Raw genomic sequence first — 7,034 nt, 5'->3', positions numbered from 1 at the left:
CTGTCCCAAAGGGTACCTCATCTATCCTAAAGGTGTTTCAGAAAAATGCCCAAAGGGTTACTATGCTTTTTAAAGGGATATCCTAGCTATCTAAAGAAATACACAAAGTTCATATCTGTCCTTACCAGATCCAATCTGCAATCTTGGGTTTCACATTCTTAGGCTATCAAAATTTGATTTGAGTGGAAGCAGTTGCTAACTTAAATAGCCAGGTGCTTCCATGTGCAAGCTTGAGCCTTCCCCATTCCCACCCCATCAAAATAAGAAGTACTGCCTTTGGGTCTGGGACTTCCAATTTTGGGCACTTCTGCCATTTTCATCATAATGATGAAGAAAATCATGTCATTGATGTCATCCTATAAGACGAAAGCTTCATGTTCATTTCTGGTACAAATCTGGTACTGATTTGTTTTTCAATCCTCTAATAATGAAAATCCATGCACATGCTAAATGTAATTCTGCCTTATATTCCCTCATTTTGCATTTCCCAATTGTTATCCCCAACAGTAGCTATTTTCTTTGAGTTGTGGACTTAGACATTCTGCATTGTACACTGGTTGACTATTGCCCATATTACTCTATAATGAGTCAATATACTGTTAAAGGATAGGGTTAGTTCTTTAATAATAATGGAGGGTACTTCTACTGTGCAATATTCCACTTTGTTGTCTGGGGAGAAAAGGATGCAAACTGAAAAATAGCAGCTCAGGATGGGACTTGATATTTCATAAAATTTAAATTTCATAACCTACTGGGCTATAGAAATATATTCCTTTCTTGATAAGAAATCTACGCAGAGTCAAAATAGTTCAACTTTTACAGTTCTGATGATGCTAGACATTGTTCAGGAAATATCCATTAACTATCATTCTAATCAGGTATGAAGTAAAATGGTTGTAGATTTGGTACAGCACCAAGAAAGAACTGTTATTGGTACTTCTATGGGTATTGTATTTGGTACACAGAGAGACCATTCAGAGAAATCAATGGCTGATATTTGTAATATTTGTAGTCATAGTAATACTTGTGTTCAGTAAACACACTTAGAGTGAATTTATGACTCATTATATTTAGTATTTCCACAAATAATAGATATTTTCTAATTAACCTGCTCAGAAATGTTATTGCATATCTCCGGAGCAGGTGAAGCATGAATCCGGACCTTCTGACTCAGAAGCAGGGACACTACATCACAAAACCCTTATCCACAGATAATTAGCCTGCACAGTTTGTCTTGGACAGCCTGTTTAGGTACCAAGATACATTTAAGGAGAAACCCTAATATTTAGACTCATCACCAAAACAATATTAATTCAGGAAATTTAGACCCAATAAAGTCTCACTGATGTTTGTTAGAAGATAATTAAAAAGAATTAATTTAGTTAAAAATAAATAGTTGCAAAGCCCTTTGGGACTGTGGGGCATAAATTTATTTTATATGCAAAGATTTACGTTGACTGTTGTGGTTCTGTTCGCTGAGCTGGAAGTTTTTGTTGCAAACGTTTCGTCCCCTGGCTAGGCGACATCATCAGTGCTTGGGAACCTCCTGCGAAGCCACTTCGCAGGAGGCTCCCAAGCACTGATGATGTCGCCTAGCCAGGGGACGAAACGTTTGCAACAAAAACTTCCAGCTCGGCGAACAGAACCACAACAACGAGCACCCGAGCTACAAATCTTCGCACAAAAATTTACGTTGACTTTCGGCTGAGCAATACCTTGATACAAAAATTCAAATCCTTCTTTTCAATTCCCTTCATGGCCTTAAATCTCTCCCTATATCTGTAACCTCCTCCAGCCCAACAACCCCCTGAAACCTCTGCACACTTTCGGGCCTCATTTAGTCACTCTACCATTGAGATCGTCCCTTCAGTTCCCTAAGCCCTGGAATTCCCTCCAACCGTCTTTCAGTCTCTTTCACTCTTTGTTCTTCTTTAAGGGAAGGTTTCTTCTTTAAAGACAATCCTTAAATTGTATCCCTGTAACCAAGCTTTTGCTCATCTGGCTGAATATTTCCTGATGTGTCTCCATGTCAAAATGCACTCCACGGTGTTCTTACATAAAGCACTTTTGAATGTATTTAATAGATTAAATGTGTTCTATCAATACAAGTTGCTGATTTTGATTTCGTGCAAAAACAGGCAATCACAAATCCCTACACTTCACCCAATTATTTTTTTCTTATTCAGTGAGCAAATTGAAATGTGGATTTCTAATTCACTATTTCCTGGATTGTGCTCTTGCTCAAAATAAATGTATACTCCATCATTATCCCCTGGGCCCACACCCAGACACACCCCTCCTATTCCGCATAAGATCCACCTATTCCATTCATACAGATGCCCTAACCACTGACATCGTCCCCTCTTGTCTCCCAGACATGTACATCACTTCCAATACATAGATCTGCTTCTACACTCTCAGTGACATGGCCTTCTGTCCAGACCCACTGATGTCTCTGATCTTCTGATGCAAATTGACCCTTGTCTCTGAGGACATCACCCTCATGGGCTATGAGGATTTTATTTGTAGACACCAATAGTGGTCATGTCAGAATGTAGGTGAGGGCCAGTGCTCAGTGCAGTCAAGGGGGGTGATGGGAGCTGTCCATTTGGTTGAATGCAATGTGTTTGCTACACAGGCAGCTGACACATTCTGTAGATTTTAGATTGACATCTTGGTGCACCGTATAATAAGATGTTCCTATTTCCCCATCCCCTCCCAATCCCCACCATATACTAGGGGTGTATGTGGCTAGTGCCCATGGATCATGTCCAGAGATGCTGTTGTGTGGTAACCAACTTGGAGGCTCTCCTCAACCAGCATTGCACTAGAGTCACCATACCTGTTCTGACCTCCATGTTGAGACTTTGCACTGTCTAGCTTGTTTGGCACCTTTGATAGGATAAGAAACAGCATATTAAAATGGCAAATTATGATGATAATGAGGTGTTTAACAAGTAATATATCCCCTTAAGTAACAAATCACCACTGTATAGTGAAAAAGAAGTCACACTGCTTGACAAATGCAGTCAGTTGTTCCCGATACTAAGATAGACTTTGCCAGATGTCTTGCACAATACTGACACAAAACTTGCCATAGCCTTGTTCTCAGACCCCGATAAAATTCTGCCCATAAACTCGATGTAAGATGCTGTATATAAGCCTTGTATTAGCCATCAGGTACCCCTAAGTATGCGGTGCTACTGAAGTGCATTAGCACCTCCAGTTGAAAACAAAAAAGCTTATCTTTGTGACAGCTTAAAGTTTAAAAACTGCTCCAATACCTCAAAATCTTCATTACACAATTCTTGAGGAACATTGAACGTATCAATCCCTTCAAATAATTGAAGCTAAATTCTAACTGATTTAAACTGATCATTTTAGAAAACAGTTGTTTTTTTCTGTTGAAATTAATTTTTTATGGCAGGCACTTAGGTTGACTGTCAGAATTGAGAGCCACAATGGACATGGGTTAAACGTTCAGACTTTTCCCATCTTAGTTTTATCTAATTGGGAGTTGCTCAAGTGAAGAGGATAACATCTGTCTGACATGGGGAAGTGGAGACAGAAGACTGCAGTCCTGAGACACCTTTAGCACCTCTGAGATTGCAATTTGGGAATTGGGAGTAAGCTGAAAGCAGGAAAAAACTTAACTGGATGGGGAGGGAAAAACTTGTTTGAAAAGGAAATTAAAAATCACACATCAGGTTATAGTCCAACAGGTTTTTTGGAAGCACTGGCTTTCGAAGCATTGCTGACAACCACTTGATGAAGGAGCAGTGCTCTGAAAGCTAGTGCTTCCAAATAAACCTGTTGGATTATAACCTGGTGTTGTGATTTTTTTAACTTTGTCCACCCAAGTCCAACACTGGCTCCTCCAAATCATGAAAAGGAAGGATATTTTATGTGAATACATGTTACACGTCACATTTTTATGGGACCTCAATTTCTAGACAGCAAGTGACTCTAAGTCCCAAACTGCTCCAAGTTTGTATGTCAATAATACAAACCAGATTTATAGATTATTTCTATGTCTCAGTATTTAATGCCTCTTATTGGAGCAGACTGGCAGGGTGTTTTCTCTTGAATTAATTACATCATTATAAAACTGAAGCACTCCACATATTCAGTTCTAGTCTTTCCAATCTTCCACTTCAGTCCCTTATTAAACAGTCATATATGTTTTGCAGACACGTAATGAGATTGGTCTGTAATGGACACCCAACTATTAGCAGCAAAATCTTACATTTGTACCATAGTCATTCCATAGAAAAGAATATTGAAGTTTTGCTGTTTGAGCATTAAACAAGGAATAAGAGAACTTTGAATGGGGGCATCATCAATGAGAAAGGTTTTGGAAGGTTTGAAAAGGAGAGTTTTCTCTGAAATTCAGAGGGAAGGGAATTATCTGTCTCTCACCTAATTGGCAAAGCAATGATTAAGTTAGGTAAGTCACATGATTGTCAGTATTTTCTATAAGTTTGGATGCCTGTTTCCTGTACAACACGCTACCCTGCAGAGTGGTTGGAAGTAAACTGAACCCATGCAATTGCTTGGTGTGAGGGTGCACTGAGATTAAGGGATATCAAAACCCCAACAGTACTTACTGTTGTTTACAGAAAAGCAATCTTTGGAAAAAGTTTATATAATGGATTTTTTAATATAATAGAAATAATGCTATTAAGTAAAGCTCTGAAAACTTATTTGAAAATGTAGAAATATCGCTAGTAGAATATACAGCTGATCAGTGGGTAATTTCTGAAACAAATGCACTTAATCCCTCCACTATGTCGGAAACCCATAAGACATCCCATTGTAAATCTGAACTATACATATTGATTCTGCACCATATGTATTTTCAAAATGTATTGAATTTTGTATGGTTAAAGGTTTAAATATCTGCTGAATTAATAAATATGTATTGGGTTTAAACAACCAAAAGTGTGAAATGATTTCATTTACTTCTGTCTCCTGCTCCTATCTCAACAAAAATGATAAATTTTAAATCTAGTTTTCCATCATGTTGTCCAGGCACTAAGCTAGCCAAGTAAAACTGATATAGCAGCAGTGGCTCTGTCTCTGCACATTTGTCTCAGAGTTGTTTGTTTAAATTCCAATCCATATCTTGAGCATATAAATCCAGGCTGACATTCCAGAACGATGCTGAAGAAGAGGGGCACACTTTCAAGATGAGATAGGACGTTAGTCAAGGTGTTGTCTGTTCTCTCAAGTGTAAATGATCACATGGCACTACTTCAATGAAATGCAGGGCAGTTTCCTTGATATCCTGACCAGTTTTAATGTTGCAATCAGTACCACAAAAAAATAAGATTATCCGGCGAGTAACAGATTGTTGCTCATACGACTTTGTTGTGTACAAATTGGTTTCCACGTTTCCTACATTGTAATAATAATCAAAAGTGCTTCAATAGTTGGGAAGGCCTGTGATTGTGAAAGGTACATTATAAATGTAAGTCCTTTGTTCTTTTTGATATGGAAAAACATCAGAGATCAAGGCATGTATTTGGACTCCTGGGTCAGGAGTCAGAGCATTTCCTAGCTCTGCAAATCCAACATGGAAATAAGTAGCTCAGAAGGTAGACTTTTCTTTCAGGGTAATGGGAGCCTGATTGAGTGACCTCAGGATGATAACAGAGACTATCAGGTACAAAAATGGGTTGCATGGAAAGCCTACCTCAGTGTTGAAATTTAATTTCAAAAAGGACAAAACATAATACATCCCTCCAGCTCTTATACCTCAGCCCTCTCTCCCACACACTCCCTGTCATGCATCCACACAAATCCAAGTCATGCCACCTCATTTTCTCCAACCATCGCCCGATGCCCCCTAATGTCATCCAAGCCAGATAGTCCACCCAAACAATCCTTATAGCTCCTCATGCACCTCATACCTTGTTATGAAGCCACAATGCCCCCCTCAGCATTTCATAACTTCCAAGCCAACCTATGCCCCCGTACCCATATCTCACCCTCTCGCCCCATGCCACTAAATACAAACTCATATTAACACATGCCCACACCCAATCACCCTTACACCCATCATGCCTAAGACAAGCCTAAAGTCCCAAGCTGAGATGAAACTAAACATTGTTCGATAAAATATTTAGCAGCTTGTATTGGAGACTTTTCTGTATTGAAAGACCATGCACATTTATAAGGAGCATTTATTAAATTTCCATTCTCTCAACTAATAAAGCCTTATAACAAGAAACATTTAATTGAAGTGCACAATTGCATATAACAAGAAGATTGGAATTAAATCATAGCCTGACATCAAAGAGTCTATAACCACTTGCAGCTATCAATCAAGCTGTGAAATGAAAAACACCCAGCTGTGATAATGGATGGTTGTGAAATAAGTCATGCAGCTGTAATTTAGTACTGTCAATCCTCAGATTTACTGCCAACAGACAGAGCAAAGTGGTAAGCAATTATTTTTAACCACTCCAAACATACTTTTCAAAGATTAAAAGAACAGCACACTTTTGAAAATCATGACAGTTTGACAAATCTCTTCCTACAAGACTCTGTGACGGGTCCTCTTAGCACTTTTGACAGCTCTTGTTGATAACTCCATTTCACAGGTCCTATTGTCATGTGCTTTTGACAATTTTGATATTAACTTTGACAGAACAATTAACAGTTTCAATGAACTCCACATGAATGGGTCTGTATACCTTCCACACACAATTAAGCCTACTTTTAACAATAATGAGGGCACCCCAATAATGACATACCCCAGAGGGAACCTTACTTCCCAAAGGTGTCCTGGGATCAAATCCAAAGGCGTACCATAGCTTTTCACATTAACCCACAAAGTTCACATCGGCTCTTACCACATCTTATCTGCACACTTTGGATTTCAAACTCCATTTCAGTCAAGGCAGTTGATAATTGAAATGGGAAAAATGCAACCCACCCACACTCCTACCCCCCTGAAAAGTGGTTTTCTGTTGCAATGAAAAGCTACCCTAGCTTGGATAAACTAACATGATTCAAGTAGAAAGCCTGCA

This window comes from Chiloscyllium plagiosum, chromosome 27 (genome assembly GCF_004010195.1).
Source record: "Chiloscyllium plagiosum isolate BGI_BamShark_2017 chromosome 27, ASM401019v2, whole genome shotgun sequence".
NCBI classification, from domain to species: Eukaryota; Metazoa; Chordata; class Chondrichthyes; order Orectolobiformes; family Hemiscylliidae; genus Chiloscyllium; species Chiloscyllium plagiosum.
Note: the sequence above shows the minus strand (reverse complement) of the source record.